This window comes from Anabrus simplex, chromosome 3 (genome assembly GCF_040414725.1).
Source record: "Anabrus simplex isolate iqAnaSimp1 chromosome 3, ASM4041472v1, whole genome shotgun sequence".
NCBI classification, from domain to species: domain Eukaryota; kingdom Metazoa; phylum Arthropoda; class Insecta; order Orthoptera; family Tettigoniidae; genus Anabrus; species Anabrus simplex.
In genome coordinates, this window is record NC_090267.1 from 132,824,692 (window position 1) to 132,842,778 (window position 18,087).

The window sequence follows — 18,087 nt, forward strand, 5'->3', positions numbered from 1 at the left end:
GTTTACTTCTTTCTGAAAGCATAATCTAAATAAAACAGATTTGCGTTAGAAATAATATTTCACAGGATCGTTATTACAAATAGTGTCACTCAACATCATATTTACTTCGAATTATAATCTGTTGGTATACATTATGGAGCATAGGTGTAATGAACGAAACCATGAGGCATATAGGTTTGAGCTAGAAAATAAAGGTAACCATTATTTTGATCCGGTCTCGAAAGCTCAGAATAACGGCCGAGAGGATGCGTCGTGCTGACCACACGACCCCTCGTAATCTGCAGGCCTTCGGGATGAGCAGCGGTCGCTGGGCAGGCCAAGGTCTTTTCAAGGGCGTTAAGTGCCGTGTTTTTTTTTTTAGTTATTATTTTGATGATACTGAAAGTTTATTTTTTCCAGAACGATTCTTTCCAGAAGTCGAAATCTTGTTTCTGAATTTTTCGACTTCCTGAATGAGGATCGAACCGAAGCATTTCCTCCTTTACCACATTGGTCAGGCATCCCCTATTAAGAAGTAGTGTTATTTTAACAAAGCAGTTCTTCTTCTTCTTCTTCTTCTTCTTCTTCTTATTATTATTATTATTATTATTATTATTATTATTATTATTATTATTATTATTATTACTTTAGCCTAAGCCTGAACGAGGCTAAACTCGAAGTCAGTAGGCCTATGTTGTTGTGGGTGGCATGGGTTGACGAGCTTCCTAGATGATTCTCTTCCACGTTGTTCGGTCGAACGCCATGGGTCCGCCTTCGTAATTCATCGTCAATTGTTGGTTGTTCGCAGCAACATTCTCTAACTTTATAATTTCAGTGTAGTCACATGAAGTGATTCCCAGAAGGCTATCGACGGGCGGGTGGGGTAGTGTCTCTGATGGTAGAGCGCTGGCATTCTGAGCTCAACTTGACAGGATCGATCCCGGCTTAGTCCGCCGGTATTTGAAGATGCTCTCCTGTAGGCAAATTTACCAGCACGTAAAGGAACTCCTGATGGATAAAATTGGAGATTCCTAAAACCTTAAAGTGCTTAGTGGGACTTAAAAACCAATGTCATACGACCAGTAACATGAAGATAGAAGATTGTGTAATCAACCTGAAGTTAGCAGACTCAGACTCAAATGACTCTATTTTCATATTCATGTCTCATACTCCATTAAAAGATTAAGTCTTTAAACTCTCAGTATTACTGACTAAAAAGTACCAGAAATAACTGGAAGACGTTGATGCCTTTCATCGAGGGCTTGCGAGAGAGTATTCGAGTACATTTACAGTACTTAACGAAAGTAATGGGCGATCATAATGTAAATAAAATAGCGTGTTACGTGAAATCAAGGTTCAATAGCTAATTCTATCCAATATCATACTACACATTAAAAAATAACTCATAGCTGTGAGCATGCATTCGGGAGATGGTGGATTCGAATCCCACAGTCGATAGCCCTGAACATGTTTTTTCGGTGGTTTGCCATCTTCACACCAGGTTGTGCCTTAGTGTATTTATTTTTATTATTTGTTTTATGTCACACTGACACAGGCAGGCAGTCCCGACATTTGCCTGGTGTGAAGAGGGTTGCTGACGGTGGATTTCGAACCTACTATTTCCCGAATGAAAACTTATAGCTACGTGACTCAAACCACGAAACCACTCTCTCGGCGTGTACCTTAATTAAGACCACTTCGCTTCCTTTAATGTCCTAGCCCTGTCCTATTCCATCCCACCGTAAGACTTGTCTAGTTCGGCACGGCATAAAAGAAATAGCTAGAAAACTCATTTTCATATTATCTAAGTACGTTTTTTAATGGTCTTAGCCTTCGGAGAGGCCTCGTACAGGTCTTTCTACTTGACGTTCATGGACGACCTGCGCCTCTGTGAGGGTGGATCCTACCTAAGATGCAATCTAATGGCATACATACCCAATCTGCGAACCAGAGAAATCAACCAATGAAGGTTAAAATCTATGATCCGACCGGGAATAGAAGAAAGGACCCCTTGGACCAACGGCCAGCATGCAGTGGCGGCCGGTCAGTACGTGCTACCGGGCTCCAGCACGTAGCTTGAAACTGTGAGGAATATTATTTATGTACAGTAAAATTATCCTGGTGCCTTTTCGTTATTTTGAGTACGATATGAATTTGTGTTTTGTGAAAATCAGGACGAGATCCGTCGAACACCTAGCGCCGTTCTCCCGGGGAACAAGGCTCGTGCTCATGTGAAGTGAGCCCTTGCCTGTAGCCTGGAGGAAGCAATACGCAGGCGCAGCCAAGCTTGCAACACTCCCCCTAGCCGGCGGAGTATACCATAAACCGGGATCAACTTTCACTGATCCCGTTTATAGTTACTTCCTCTCCCGCAAGGGGGTAGAAGTACTCGATGTCTCCTGCTACCTTGATGTTCACGGCCGACTGGATCCCTCGCTGCGCTCCTTAGCTAGCTAGAGCGACGCATCAAGTCGGCCGTGTGATGTTGAACGTGGTAAGCGAGTCTGCCACTAGAGAGTAGCATCGTCTGGGCTCGAAAGTAAAGCGTAAGCGGAGGCAATCTATCTCACACATGCTTATTAAAATACACATCTTCCTTTTGTGTCAAAAATAAGGAATTCGTAGGTGAGTCAAAGAATCTTTGAGTGACCCTAAATGTGATCCCGCATTACAATGTAATTTACTCTGGTGAAATGAAATAGCGTATGGCTTTTAGTGCCGGAAGTATCCGAGGACATGTTCGACTCGCCAGATGCAGATCTTTTGATTTGACTCCCGTAGGCGACCTGCGAGTCGTGATGAGGATGAAATGATGATGAAGACAACACATACACCCAATGATGGTTAAAATTCCAGACCCAGCCGGGAATTGAACCCGGGATCCCTGTGACCAAAGGCCAGCGCGCTAACCATTTAGCCATGGAGCCGGACATTTACTCTAGTAATAGGGGAGGTCTCAATGAATCAGTCGGCAGCCCTTTCAGTTGCTTTGTGCGGTTTTTAATCTCGCGGTTATATTACTGGTGCGTGTTTTTCTGTCATTGTGTTAGTGCTCAAGTTTATACGGAGATTTATCAAATTATTTATCCACTGCAGTGTATATAAAGTGAAATTAAATTAGTGTTCTTAGTGGGGATTTATATTCCCACGATTCTATTTGCACCGATGTAAGTTGCGCCATTAGGTTAGTAAAAACAATATTTCTAGAATGATTTATTTATCTCGTAGACAGTTGTCGAAGAATTCATCTGCTTCCAAATTAATGTTGTTTTTGTTTGTTCTGAGTTATAAATTGTGAGAAAAGTTGTATTATTATTATTATTATTATTATTATTATTATTATTATTATTATTATTATTATTACCAAGTTTGAAGTATGCGTTGTTCATCATGGCAATATGCAGATTTAAAACAGCGTATTTAGCCTGTTTTTTGTAGCACGTAGGACGATTTTTTCACGGGCCGCCACTGCCAGCATGTTAACCATTTGATCGTAGAACCGGAAGAGCCGGACTGTATCTAAGTGGACGATACAAATTAACTACCCCATGACCGGGCGAGTTGGCCGTGAGCTTAGGGGCGCGCGGCTGTGAACTTGCATCCGGGAGATAGTGGGCTCGAATCCCACTGTCGGCAGCCCTGAAGATGGTTTTTCGTGGTTTCCCATTTTCACACCAGGAAAATGCTGGGGCTGTACCTTAATTAAGGCCACGGCCGCTTCCTTCCAACTCTAGGCATTTCCTATCCCATCGTCGCCATACGACCTATCTGTGTTGGTGTGACGTAAAGCCACTAGCAAAAAAAAAAAAAAAAAAAAGAAACTACTCCATGGCTCGTGCAGCCCTAGAAGGGAGAGAAGCCACTTCTTCATTCTGAAAACATCTTCGCGCAGATCGTAAGAACGCCTGGATGAATGGAAAATAAAGGCTTCCACTATTCGCAACCTCTACACCAAACTGGTGTAGCCAGGTATTAAGCTGGTGCTCATATATAGGCCTACAATAGGCTAAAGTAAGTCCAGCTAGGGGGCGTAACTGCCAAGTGTTTGAGTCATTGACTTTTAACTAAGGCGGGCGTGGTTCGAATATTAGCCAATGCATGATAGATTTTTAGAATTAAAATCACGTCCGTGTGGGTCGGATTCCATATAAAATTAGAAGCATCGTGGCTATCATCATGATATCAACAGTCACGAGAAACTGCAAGCTTGCTTTTGAACTCCAAGCCTCTCTATTTTACAGACATTTCTCATCTACCTAACAGGAACCCATGTCCTTCGGGGTAAGCCAACTACGCCATTGCCACCTTGGTTGGACAAAGAATGAGAATGACTCAAAATGGAACTTCCATAATCTCCCGAATGCATGCTCACAACTACGAAATATGATCCATAATATGAAGTAATATATTGGATAACATTAGCTATTGCAGACTGAATCTCGATTTCACTTAACTCGCTATTTTATTTACATTATGGAAGTCGAAATGGAACTTTTCATCGAGAAGGTGAAGAAGTAAATGACATGGCGTATGACCTTTTTTTTTAGTGCCGGGAGATCCCAGGACGGGTTTGGCTCGCCAGGTGCAGGTCTTTTGATTTGACACCCGTATGGCAACCTGCGCGTCGTGATGAGGATGAAATGATGATGAAGACAACACATACACCCAGCCCCCGTGCCAGTGCAATTAACCAATGCTGGTTAAAATTCCCGACCCTGCCGGGAATCGAACCCGGGACCCCTGTGATCAAAGGCCAGCACGCTAACCATTTAGCCATGGAGCCGGACAGGTGAAGAAGTGAAAAAGAATTACTGTTGTGTGAAATAGATTTCTTAAAAATACAATTTGTGCTCACTTCTCGATTGACCGGAGACAAACACAAAGCCGATTATTAGGCCCAACAAAGCATTTTGACGTAAGCTGTCGTCTGGCATCTTGGCGAGTATCCAGCTGATAGCAACACGGTCGCGCTTGAACAGTTTCTACAGAATTGCCACGGCCTTCGCGATCGTCGGTCAGCATTACTTTCGAGACGGTCCAAGGTATACAATGTTGATTCACCTTCAATTACCTGCGGGCGGACATGATGACTGATCGCTGATTAATCACCGACTTGAACTTCAAAGTTCCGCTTCGTCATTGAGCAAGGACTACTTCAAATGAGTGCACAGCGTCTTTAAGACATTTCTATTTTCTTCTTCTGCTCCTGCTTCCTGGCCCTTTTCTACAATATACAGCAAAACTTGCTCAAAGCGAAATCGCAAGGAACCAATTTATTTTTCCGAATTAGATAAGTTTCAACATTACACAAAATATCGTTTTTTTGCCTTAAAACACCAATCAGCACCACCGTTACACAAAACGTGATACAATATACAGTAGTTTTAAATGTTATTTAGAGCTTATCTGTATCTGCCTACGCATGGCGCTCGGCTGTCCAGATCGATGTACGTACAGTACACTGATATGTTAATTATTATTACTGCGCTTTATTATTAGATACAGAATGAGACACAATATGTCATTTTGGCTCTATAACAACACTATATTACACTATTTCAGAACACAAGATACCCGCTCCTTAAAGTCATTTCCACCACAAAACAAAGAAACTTGTTTCCTCTTCTCGCGTCTTTCAGAAATCAGTCCTGAATTGAGTACATTAGTTCAAGAAAAGTGGAGAAGTTAGATGTAATGGCAAATTGCTTTACGCCATAAAAGCACTGTGGGCTTGTTCATGGGTTCGACCTTCATCTTTTTGGTCGCCTCCTTCTTCCGTCTCCTCCTCTTTCACCGCCTTTCTTACTGCTAGAAGGGCTGTTGCTGATTCGAAAATGTGGTATGTCGTAAGTTGTTCATCACTTCCAATGAAGTTCTCTGCCTTCCAGGGAACGTTTCTTGCTTGATACAAGTTGGATATTGACGACGCGTTTTTAAGCACTTACTTCGTTCCACCAATCGTGTTATCACTCTCTCCAAATACGTGCGTCAGTTGTCCAAACAATGATATTGATCATACCAACACCCTGTACGTAGGACTACATCAGTGGCTAATATTTTGCTCATTGTACAAGTAGATTTTAAACAATTCTTTCATTTTCCCCTTCCGTTTCGCGTTGAGGGGATTCCGCACTATACAAAAGTATCAAATTATAATTTTATGACGTCTGGTCGCTTTCGAGAAATAATACACATAATATATAATTTTAAAACGAAATAAACATCCTCTTCTACTGATTTTTTTTTTTTTTTTTTTTTTGCTAGTTGCTTTACGTCGCACCGACACCGATAGGTCTTATGGCGACGATGGGATAGGAAAGGCCTAGGAGTTGGAAGGGAGCGACCGTGGCCTTAATTAAGGTACAGCCCCAGCATTTGCCTGGTGTGAAAATGGGAAACCATGGAAAACCATCTTCAGGGCTGCCGACAGTGGGGCTCGAACCCACGATCTCCCGGATGCAAGCTCACAGCCGCACGCCTCTATGCGCACGGCCAACTCGCCCGATCCTTTACTGATTTGTGAAAGCAACCACACCAGGCCCCTGTTCAGCATAGCAGGTGAGGTCTCCTGGACGAGGTACTGCTGGTCCTCCTCGCTAGTTATATCCCGCGACCCAAAGTCCCATGCTCCAAGAGTCGCTAGAAGTGGGATCCCTCGCAGAGTCCGAGGGAAAACCAACTCTGGAGGGTAAACGGATTAAGAAAGAAAGAAAGAAAGAAAGAAAGAAAGAAAGAAAGAAAGAAAGGCATAATAATAATAATTGACGAGTTTTATGTCACACTGACTACGTTTACTGTATGGCCGTTTTGTGCTTGTTTTATGTCGCGCGACACAGGCAGGTCTTATGGCGACGATGGGATAGGAAAAGGCTAGGATTCGGAAGAAAGTGAACGTGTCCTCAGCTCCCCAGCAGTTGCCTTGTGTGAAAATAGGAAACCGTCCGCCTCTGTAGTGTAGTGGTTAGTGTGATTAGCTGCCACCCCCCGGAGGCCCGGGTTCGATTCCCGGCTCTGCCACGAAAATTTGAAAAGTGGTACGAGGGCTGGAACGGGGTCCACTCAGCCTCGGGAGGTCAACTGAGTAGAGGTGGGTTCGATTCCCACCTCAGCCATCCTGGAAGTGGTTTTCCGTGGTTTTCCACTTCTCCTCCAGGCAAATGCCGGGATGGTACCTACAGTAACTTAAGGCCACGGCCGCTTCCTTCCCTCTTCCTTGTCTATCCCTTCCAATCTTCCCATCCCCCACCAAGGCCCCTGTTTAGTATAGCAGGTGAGGCCGCCTGGGCGAGGTACTGATCATTCTCCCCAGTTGTATCCCCCGATCCGATGTCTGAAGCTCCAGGACACTGCCCTTGAGGCGGTAGAGGTGGGATCCCTCGCTAAGTCCGAGGGAAAAGCCAACCCTGGACAATAAACAGATTAAGAAGAAGAAGAAAATAGGAAACCATAGAAAGCATCTTCAGGACTGCCGACAGTGGGTCATATTTTTATAACACAGAAGGTCTGTTTTGTGTCAATAAATTCACCGTCACAAGGCTGACGTATTTCTGTACCTTCAAATACAGTACAACTGGTCTGAGGCGGAATCGAACGTCAACGTCGTTGTCCGCTCCGCCCCCAAACTTGGCTCGGAAACCAGCGTTTACCTTCTCAATCAATCAGCCTGGCGAGCCTGAAACTGCACAGTTCCGACATCCAAATGAAGAAACAAAACTAAAGATCAACAGGTCACATGTTACTTAGCTTACTCCATCTAGAACAAGAAAATAAAGAGCAATAAGTTACGAACAACAACGGCGATTGTTGTTATTATTAACAGCGCGGGCAAACTGCGACACGAAATACCGAGAAGACCTTGAAAGCTCAGAATTAGTTCCCACAGAGCACGCATCTCAGGTTGCTGGCGCTCATTCCTCCATTTGATTGGTAGCACCGGCTACGAATACAAGCCCAGCTGGACAAGCGATTGCGGTCGAGTAAATGTAGATCCTGTCTCGATCAACACCGGGAAGAATAGTTGCAGGTGTAGTGTTTCCTCAGCGCGCTGATTCATTAGCGTTAGTCAGGCGAAGAGAGGAAAGGGGCATGCCTACACCATGACGATCCCCCTGCTCCACACGTGGCCGCAGTGCAAAAGTCGCCGTAATTCTCAGTTGACAGCTAGCACGATGATTCCGAGATTTCCAGGAGACCAAGCTTAGTCAAGGACTCTTAAATGTTCTCAGCGATGTCAAAGGCCACCATTCATGGTTCGTACTGTATGTTAGCAACTAGTTATCAGTATCGACTGTGTGTACCTGCATTTGAGGCGGTAGAGGTGGGATCCCTCACTGAGTCCGAAGGAAAAACCGACTCTGGAGGGTAAACAGATAAAGAAGAAAGAAGACTGTGTTTACACCTCTCAAAAGATGAATGTTTGAAAATAGTGCTTATTTTGAACAATGGTGTTCTCACGGATGGGATTTTATGGGAGCGACCGTGACCTTAATTAAGTTACACTCCCAGCATTTGCCTGATACGAAAATAGGGAAATCATGCAAAATCATCCTTAGTATTGTTGACAGTGGACTTCGAACCCACTGTCTCTCGAATGCAAGCTCACATTTACATGGTACGGACCCCCGCAACCAACTTGCTCGGTGTGAAATGTGTTGTACGTAAATGAAGATATGTATTAAGACGAACACAAAATTCCCACCCCTTGAGCAGGAAAAAATAATCAGAAGCAACTAAAATACCCAGTCCGGCCGGGAATCGAACCCCAGGCCTTGTGAACCGAAAGCCATTACGCTGACCATTCAGCCAAGATGCGGGGCGCATCTGTTCATTCATGTACTTCTATTGCAAGCTGAACAGCTCAGTCGGTAGAGCGCTGGTCTTCTTAGGTCAAGTTGGCAGATTCGATCCCACCACAATCCGGTTGTATCTGAAGGTGCTCAAATACGCCAGCCTCGTGTCGGTAGATTTACTGACACGTAAAAGATCTGCGTAACAAAATTCCGGTGCCTGGGCGTCATGATTATAATAATAATAATAAATTATAATAATATAAGATATAAATGATAATTAAGGCCACGGCCGCTACCTTCCCACTCCTAGCCCTTTCCTATACCATTGCCGCCATAAGACCTTTCTTTCTTTCTTTCCTTCTTTCTTTCTTTCTTTCTTTCTTTCCATCTTAATCTGTTTACCCTCCAGGGTTGGTTTTTCCCTCCGACTCAGCGAGGGATCCCAACTCTACCTCCTCAAGGGCAGTGTCCTGGAACGTGAGACTTTGGGTCGGGGATACAACTTGGAAGGAAGACCAGTACCTCACCCAGGTGGCCGCAATTGTTATGTTGAACAGGGGCCTTGTCTGGGGAGGGGGAGTTTGGAAGGGATACCGGTAGGTAAAGTAGAGGGAATGAAGCGGCCGTGGCTTTAAGTTAGGTAACATCCCGGCATTATTTGCCTGGTGGAGAAGTGGTAATAATAACAATGATGTTATTTTGCTTTACGTCCCACTAACTACTTTTACGGTCTTCGGAGACGCCGAGGTGCCGGAATTTAGTCCCGCAGGAGTTCTTTTACGTGCCAGTAAATCTACCGACACGAGGCTGTCGTATTTGAGCACCTTCAAATACCACCGGACTGAGCCAGGATCGAACCTGCCAAGTTGGGGTTAGAAGGCCAGCGCCTTAACCTTCTGAGCCACTCAGCCCGGCATGGAGAAGTGGGAAACCACGCAAATCCACTTCGAGGATGGCTGAGGTGGGAACCGAACCCACCTCTACTCAGTTGACGTCCCGAGTCTGAGTGGACCCCGTTCCAGCCCTCGTACCACTTTTCAAATTTCGTGGCAGCGCCGGGAATCGAACCCAGACCTCCGGGGATGGCAGTGAATCACGCTAATCACTACACCTATCTGTTTTTTTGTAAAAATAAAAACTCAACTGTGCTCAGTGCCTCCCACCACTCTCTCCATAACTAACTGAACAATTCCTGGCTGTTTCAGTGTGTCGGGGGAGTGATAGCCGAGTAGCACGGCAGTGGATTATCGCAAAGGCGGCCACAGCTCAATGCACGTGGGATTTTTGAAATGAAACATGATGTTCTTGTATTTCGGATTCCGCATAAAACCGGACGCCCCCGTGGCTATGATCAACAGTCACCTCATCGATTAAAGCAGATTGCTTGTTTTCAAGATGTGTCTTATCAACCTAACTCTTCATCAGGGCTGCCGACAGTAGGATTCGAAGCTAAGTGACCCAAACCGCGAAGCCACTCACTCGCTGTGTTCACGAATTAACCAGTTTAATTAATTACATTAAATGAATTGTTTGTGTTAAAATGCAATTTAAAAAATATAGCAATTATCAGTTGTTGATTTATCTTGCCGTGTCTTCACCCGATATTTCAGAAAAGTCGGCGCCTCTGCTCTTGGTCATCACTGATCACTTTCCTTGCGCTGTTCTTCCAAAGAGTCAAAGATGGAAGCAGGAGCAAACCGAGAAAAAATAACTGTACACATTGATTGAATTACTTGCTGAATAAAGTGGAGTGAGGAAAGACGAGACCGAGCTCGATAGCTGCAGTCACTTAAGTGCGGGAGATAGTGGGTCCGAACCCCACTGTCGGCAGCCCTGAAGATGGGTTTCCGTGGTTTCCCATTTTCACACCAGGCAAATGCTGGGGCTGTACCTTAATTAAGGCCACGGCCGCTTCCTTCCCATTCCTAGGCCTTTCCCATCCCATCGTCGCCATAAGACATGTATGTGTCGGTGCGACGTAAAAAAAAAGAAAAAAAAAAGAAAAGGAAAGACGAGGTCACTAGTGGCGTGAGGAAGAAGTTTACTGAACACTTTACCTGACTCACGGCATCAATGACGTCAGCATCTCCCCGGTAATCACAGTCGTAGTAATTGTCCTTACCTAGAACAGGAGAAAACAAGAGTTAAACATACAGCAACTGCAAGTCCGAGTAACTTTACACGTTCTATATTAATCTCATTGGATCTAGACCTAGAGGTAGCAGCTTAAAAAGTATCAAAAATAGTTACCGGTTCAAACAAGTGCGAACAATGACACTAATTTAAAATCGTGATTATAGCAACAGGACTTATCTGAACCACAGCGACATGTCTTTAAGGTCGAAACTCCCATAAGCATTGGTCGAAACTCGACCGCAAATGCCTTGCTGATAAGCCAGTATCCTACGATAATAATGCACCGGGCGAGTTGGCCGTGCGGTTAGGAGCGCGTGGCTGTGAGCTCGCATCCGGGAGATAGTGGATACCGCACTGTCGGCAGCCCTGAAGATGATTTTCCGTGGTTTCCCATTTTCACACCAGGCAAATGCTGGGGCTGTACCTTAATTAAGGCCACGGCCGCTTCCTTCTCATTCCTAGGCCTTTCCTGTCCCATCGTCGCTATAAGACCTATCTGTGTCGGTGCGACATTAAAGCGACTAAAAAAAAAAACTACCGATAATAATGGCCTCGGTCTCGGAAAGTAAGAACCGCATAGAAAAACGACTTCTCGTGGCGATTTCTGGACTCATTTTTTAAAGATTTCCAGCTGATTAATATGATGGGTTTTACTGTACGACCCTCTAACTAATTTTACGATTAATGAAGACATCGACGTGCCCAATTTGTTCCCGTAGACGTTATCCTGCATGCCATCGACACAGTGCTCGGATATAAACCGAACGAACGACCTTCTGTTACTGTACATGTTGTTCCTAAGTTCTTAAATATCCTCTTTCCTCTGGGTGGGCTACCAGATGTCAGGCTTCCTCCTACAGGGAAATGGCTATGTTGCTCGAGAGGTGTAACTGTTAGCTTGCATTTAGGAGACAGTGGGTTCGAACTCGATTGTCATAAGCCCTGAAGATGTTTTTCCGTGGTTTCACTTTTTCACACCAGACGGATGCTGAGGCTGTACCTTAATTAAGGCCACGGTCGGGTTCTGTCCACCTCTAGTCCCTTCCTATAGCACTGTAGCAAAGGAAACCTTCCTGAACAGGATTTTTTCTCTTTTTCTTACAAGTTGCTTTACGTCGCACCAATACTGATAGGTCTTATGGCGACGATGGGACATGGGAGGGCTAGGAGTGGAAAGGAAGCGGCCGTGGTCTTAATTAAGATACAACCCCGGTATTTGCCTGGAAACCACAGGGCTGCTGACAGTGGGGTTCGAACCCACTATCTCCCGAATACTGGATACTGGCCGCACGTAAGCGACTGCAGCTATCGAGCTCGGTTCCCTGAAAAGGTGCGACGTTAAAATACTACACGAAAATGAACCAGCCTATCCTATCATCATCCTTAATTCATACAGAATGTACGCTACAGGTGGAAAATATCTACGTTAGGACTCACGATCATACAGTGTTATCTCTGCTATTACAGAGCATGCAAGCTGAAGAGGTTACATAAACAAAAACATATCCTACTATATCTTATCAGGAACATGCTCTCGACATTCCTTAGTCACTGATTGGAATGAAATGGGTCACTCCCATTATTCTGAGCTCGAACCAAAAGTTGATGTTAGGTAAAGAATCCTAGACTACTCCACATGTGAACAGTCCGCCCTCGTTAGCTGAAGTACACTTGACAGAGCTATTGTTGAGCTCCATATACAACAGAGTCTCTCTGGGGAACGGACTGCAGTTTAAGTCGAGCAAGGGTCACTTGCGAGACACTTTGTATTCTACTTTACTTCGGATAAGAGCAGTGTGTTTCGCTACACATATAAGTCGCATTGCATTTAAAGAAAAAAGTCGACTATAAATGATATTGCCAATGGAATTGACCGTGTTTTTCTCTAGTAATCTGGTCAACCAGTTGCACTGCGTTCTTCAAATGAAAGCGACAACATATATTCGGTAAGATATCTTGTTCATCCCTCGCTCTAGTGCGGTCGTAGGTGCGAACTGTGTTGCGCATGCGGAGGCCCTGTTTTATGGCCGGATGCCCTTCTTCACACCAATCCTATGTGCAGGGATGTATTTACTATTGCGTGTTTCATTCAGTAAGATTATATACGTACCGGTATGTAATTTATTTTCACAGATCTATTTAACATTGTCATTTCGTCTTCTTCTTCTTCTTCTTCTTCTGTACCCTCACAGAGGACTGGCGACCATCATGGAGTACGTTTCCCTATTTCGTGTTTCCCGTATTAAAGTTCCCGTATCGTGGATGTCGAAATTCTGTGTGAGGTTCCGCATCCAGGATAACTTTCTCCGTCCACGTTTCTCTACTATTCTTACCTTCTATGATCACTTGCATCAGACTGCATTTCTCATTTTGGAAGATAATAATAAGGATAATAATTTCGTGAGTGTATTGCTATTTTGTTGCGGCTTTTGTTAGCAGGCCCTCCGGCGAGGGTGGGCGCCGTGTACCGTGTAAAAAGGAAACTGCGTGTTGTTGTGGTGGAGGATAGTGTTGCGCGTGTTACAGGAGTTGCAGGGATGTTGGGGAAAGCACAAAGACTTCGTTCACAAGCCAAGAGAATTGTTTTCGATTAAAATATTGCCGGCCAGATCAGGGACTTTTACCTGAATCTGAGCGCTGGTTCGAGGTCCGCTCAGTCTACGTGATTATAACTGAGGAGCTATCTGACGGTGAGATAGCGGCCCCGGTCTAGAAAGCCAAGAATAACGGTCGAGAGGACCTTAGACCTTCAAGAACGTATGAACTGTTCATCGCCCAATGGCCACTGCACCAGTCGAAGAACATCACCATCCTTTACTTATGCAGTTAATTCAGTGTTATTCAGTAAGTTACTCTACGACTGTGCCGAAAGTAACGGGATCATCAGTGAGAGATAACTTGAAACTGCTCTTAATGCAACTTGTTCACTCGGTGCTCAGCTGATAAATCAAGACAAGTGGGTTACGATGCCTACATGTCGGGCAGTTGGTTCGGAAATGAATTCCACTATTGTCCGTCGCCTGTATGGAAAAAATACTGCAAATATGCCCTATTGCAACATGGAAAGACTTAAATACAATAACTTATCCTCCTCCTTCACAAGATAGCTACTATAGACCTTAGACGTGGGTTAAAACAGTAAGATTTTTTGCTAGTTGCTTTACGTCGCACGGACACAGATAGGTCTTAGGTGACAATGGAATAGGAAAGCGCTAGGAGTGGGAAGGAAGCGGCCGTGGCCTTAATTAAGGTATAGCCACAGCATTTTCCTGGTGTGAAAATGGGAAACCATGGAAAACCATCTTGAGGGCTGCTGATAGTGGGGTTCGAACGCACTACCTCCCGATTGCAAAAGAAAAAAAACCCAGTAAGTACAACGAACATTAGTCTCGTTCAACTTTAATAAAAAATGTGTATTTACTCCGGTGACAAGACTGTTTTCCATCCTTATACAATATAATTTGATAACGTAGCTGGAAGTGCGCAGAGTGTATAATAGCTGTTAAGATTTATACGTTTTTAAACATAGGATGTAAAATAATTTGAATAGGAGGGCTTCCTAGCTGAGAGAGTTTTATTCAAATTTCGACATCCTTTAACTTAACACTATTTTTACAAAAATATTATTTTAATATAGGCCTATACATCAGCACACCAGAGGTAAATAATGTCATCACTTTTTTTTTTTTTTTTTTTTTTTTTACGAAATGCATGAAGGGATACATCAGCGCATGTGGGATTCAATGCGACGGCGGCTTGACCAATTCTAACGGATGGCATTTTGAGCATTTCTTGTTAGAAAGAGTTTCATGTGGTGTGCTGGTACGTTCTGTTCCTGTGCCTACCGTGCGAGTTGGCCGTGCGGTTAGGGGCGCGCAGCTGTGAGCTCGCATCAGGGAGATGGTGGGTTCCAACCCCACTGTCGGCAGCCCTGAAAATGGTTTTCGGTGGTTTCCCATTTTCACACCAGGAAAATGCTAGGGCTGTACCTTGATTTAAGGCCACGGCCGCTTCCTTCCCATTCCTAGCTCTTTCCTGTCCCATCGTTGCCGTAAGACCTATCTCTATCGGTGCGACGTAAGGCCAATTGTAAAATTTAAAAAAAGGAGTAATGTACTATGTACAATTGTAGAAAATGAGTTCTAACATGGAAATAAAGCATTACTGGACCCATGTTCATACAACATATTTCCTTCTTCTATGTGTGAGGAATGTGTTCTGAAAGTTTGGCTTTACCTTTTTGTAACACATGTATTTTTTTAATTGAATATTTTTAAATGCGTTTTAGCGCAATATACACGGCTTGTGTATCTCTCATTTAGAAAAACCCACTTCTAATATTTTCAATCCAATAGGACAATGCAGATCAATAAAAAAAAAAACGATAACAGCATTTTCAAGGCCTTCAGTACAATCCATATGGGCAAGAAAACGTAGCTGTGAGCTTGCATTTGGGAGGCAGTGGGTTCGAACCACCAGCCCTCAAGAATGTTTTCCGTGGTTTCCAATTTTCACACCAGGTAAATGCTGGGGCTGTACCTTAATTAGCCGGCCCCGTGGAGTAGGGGTAGCGTGCCTGCCTCTTACCCGGAGGCCCCGGGTTTCATTCCCGGCCAGGTCAGGGATTTTTACCTGCATTTGAAGGCTGGTTCGAGGTCTACTCAGCCTACGTGATTAAAATTGAGGAGCTATCTGACGGTGAGATAGCGGCACCGGTCTTGAAAGCCAAGAATAACGGCCGAGAGGATCCGTCGTGCTGACCACACGACACCTCGTAATCTGCAAATCTTCAGGCCTTCGGGCTGAGCAGCGGTCGCTTGGTAGGCCATGGCACTTCGGGGCTGTTGCGCCATGGGGTTTGGGTTGTACCTTAATTAGGACCACGGTCGCTTCCTTTCAGTCCTAACCCTGTCCTATCCTATCGTCGCCATAAGGCCTCTGTCTGTGCGACGTAAAAAATTAGGAAAAACGTTTCCTAACACGTGATAGATCAATTTAATCAGGACAGTTTAAATTATTTTACGAAATGAAAATTTTAAATTGTCATATTTTTAATTTTAGGTTTCTATTTTCCTTTAGAAGTTACATAACTTAGTTTGTCCAGAAGCTCTAAACGCAGTATATTATGTTGCACAGGCCAGCAGTCAATGGCGAGCAGCTGCCAGTGTTGATTGTGATGTCATTCCGATTAGAAGTTACGCCAATTATTACCTGTTTGTTAAGGGTGGCATGTCGCAACATTACAGGTCCGTGACAACCTCCACCACATACCTATCGCTTCACGCGCGATGTGTAATACTTCCTGAGTTCAGTGTATGAAGTACGTGACAGACTCTCAATAACTTCGCAGCACAGTTCAACAGCTAGTGCAGTCACATGGTGAGCCAAAACACTGTTGATATTGTTGAAAACACTTCACTTGCGGATGATGTTATTCTCTATAGAGTGATAAATAAGTTACAAGATTGTGAGCAACTGCAACGTGACCTCGAAAATGTGGTGAGATGAACAGCAGGCAATGGTATGTTGATAAACGGGGTTAAAAGTCAGGTTGTGAGTTTCACAAATAGGAAAAGTCCTCTCAGTTTTAATTACTGCGTTGATGGGGTGAAAGTTCCTTTTGGGGATCATTGTAAATATCTAGGTGTTAATACTGTATAAGGAAAGATCTTCATTGGGGTAATCACATAAATATGATTGTAAATAAAAGGTACAGATCTCTGCACATGGTTACGAGGGTCTTTAGGGGTTGTAGTAAGGATGTAAAGGAGAGGGCATACAAATCTCTGGTAAGACCCCAACTAGAGTATGGTTCCAGTGTATGGGATCCTCACCAGGATTTCCTGATTCAAGAACTGGAAAAAATCCTAAGAAAAGCAGCTCGATTTGTTCCGGGCGATTTCCGACAAAAGAGTAGCGTTACAAAAATGTTGCAAAGTTTGGGTTGGGAAGAACTGAGAGAAAGAAGAAGAGCTGCTCGACTAAGTGGTGTGTTCCGAGCTGTCAGCGGAGAGATGGCGTGGAATGACATTAGTAGACGAATAAGTTTGAATGGCGTTTATAAAAGTAGGAAAGATCACAATATGAAGATAAAGTTGGAATTCAAGAGGACAAACTGGGGCAAATATTCATTTATAGGACGGGGAGTTGGGGATTGGAATAACTTACCAAGGGAGACGTTCAATAAATTTCCAATTTCTTTGAAATCATTTAGGAAAAGGCTAGGAAAGCAACAGACAGGGAATCTGCCACCTGGGCGACTGCCCTAAATGCAGATCAGTATTGATTATTATTATTATTGGCGACGATTAGAGCAGAGAGGGTGGCGAGATGGGGAGCAGACGCCCCCAACTTTGAAGAGAAGATACTAATTGTTTATTCTGTTTTAGAGGCCTTTGCTGGCAAGATGTAGTGTTTACAGTGGACTATGTCTTCTGGTATGGGCTAGAATAAAATTGTTACTTTCATTGATCTGTCTCGTCTTATACTTGGCTTTGACAATAACCGAGCTCAGTAGCTGCAGTCGTTTAAGTGCGGCCAGTATCCAGTATTCGGGAGATAGTAGGTTCAAACCCCACTGTCGGCAGCCCTGAAAATGGTTTTCCGTGGTTTCCCATTTTCACACCAGGAAAATGCTGGGGCTGTACCTTAATTAAGGCCACGGCCGCTTCCTTCCCACTCCTAGCCCTTTCCTGTCCCATCGTCGCCATAAGACCTACCTGTGTCGGTGCGACGTAAAGCAACTAGCTTTGACAATATGAAAGTGGCTGAGGTATGAGTGACGCTAGTAATGCCATTCCTTATGCTGCCAGTCCCTACTATGGATGGTGTGAAGATGTCGCTCATAAGGTCGGTTGGTGCACGCATTTCAGAAGGCTTGGCAGACTGATGTGCAACAGCAACTTCTGGCTCAGTGAGGAAAGCAACGGGAAACTACCTTACTCCTCATTTTCCTAGTACGCCTCTTCAGTGACGCCTAGGCCATCTATGACAGCTAATGGTGAACCTGTTGAGGATCCAGCCAGTCTTCGGGCTGAATATCCAACATACATACATACATAGGCCTACATATATTCTGTTTTAGTCGCTAAAAACTAGAAATTATAAAAAATATTCAAACCCTGTTGTCTTATCATCTAATGATTTCCTTTGATTACTTTAGTTATTAAAAAAATTACTTAGC

At 44.1% G+C, this 18,087-nt stretch overlaps 1 protein-coding gene across 2 annotated transcripts in view; it reads right to left on the reverse strand.

Annotated features, from left to right (window-relative positions):
* insc (inscuteable) overlaps positions 1 to 18,087 on the reverse strand; it is a 296,952-nt gene that overhangs the window by 155,408 nt on the left and 123,457 nt on the right. The gene's annotated exons all lie outside the window — the stretch shown is intronic.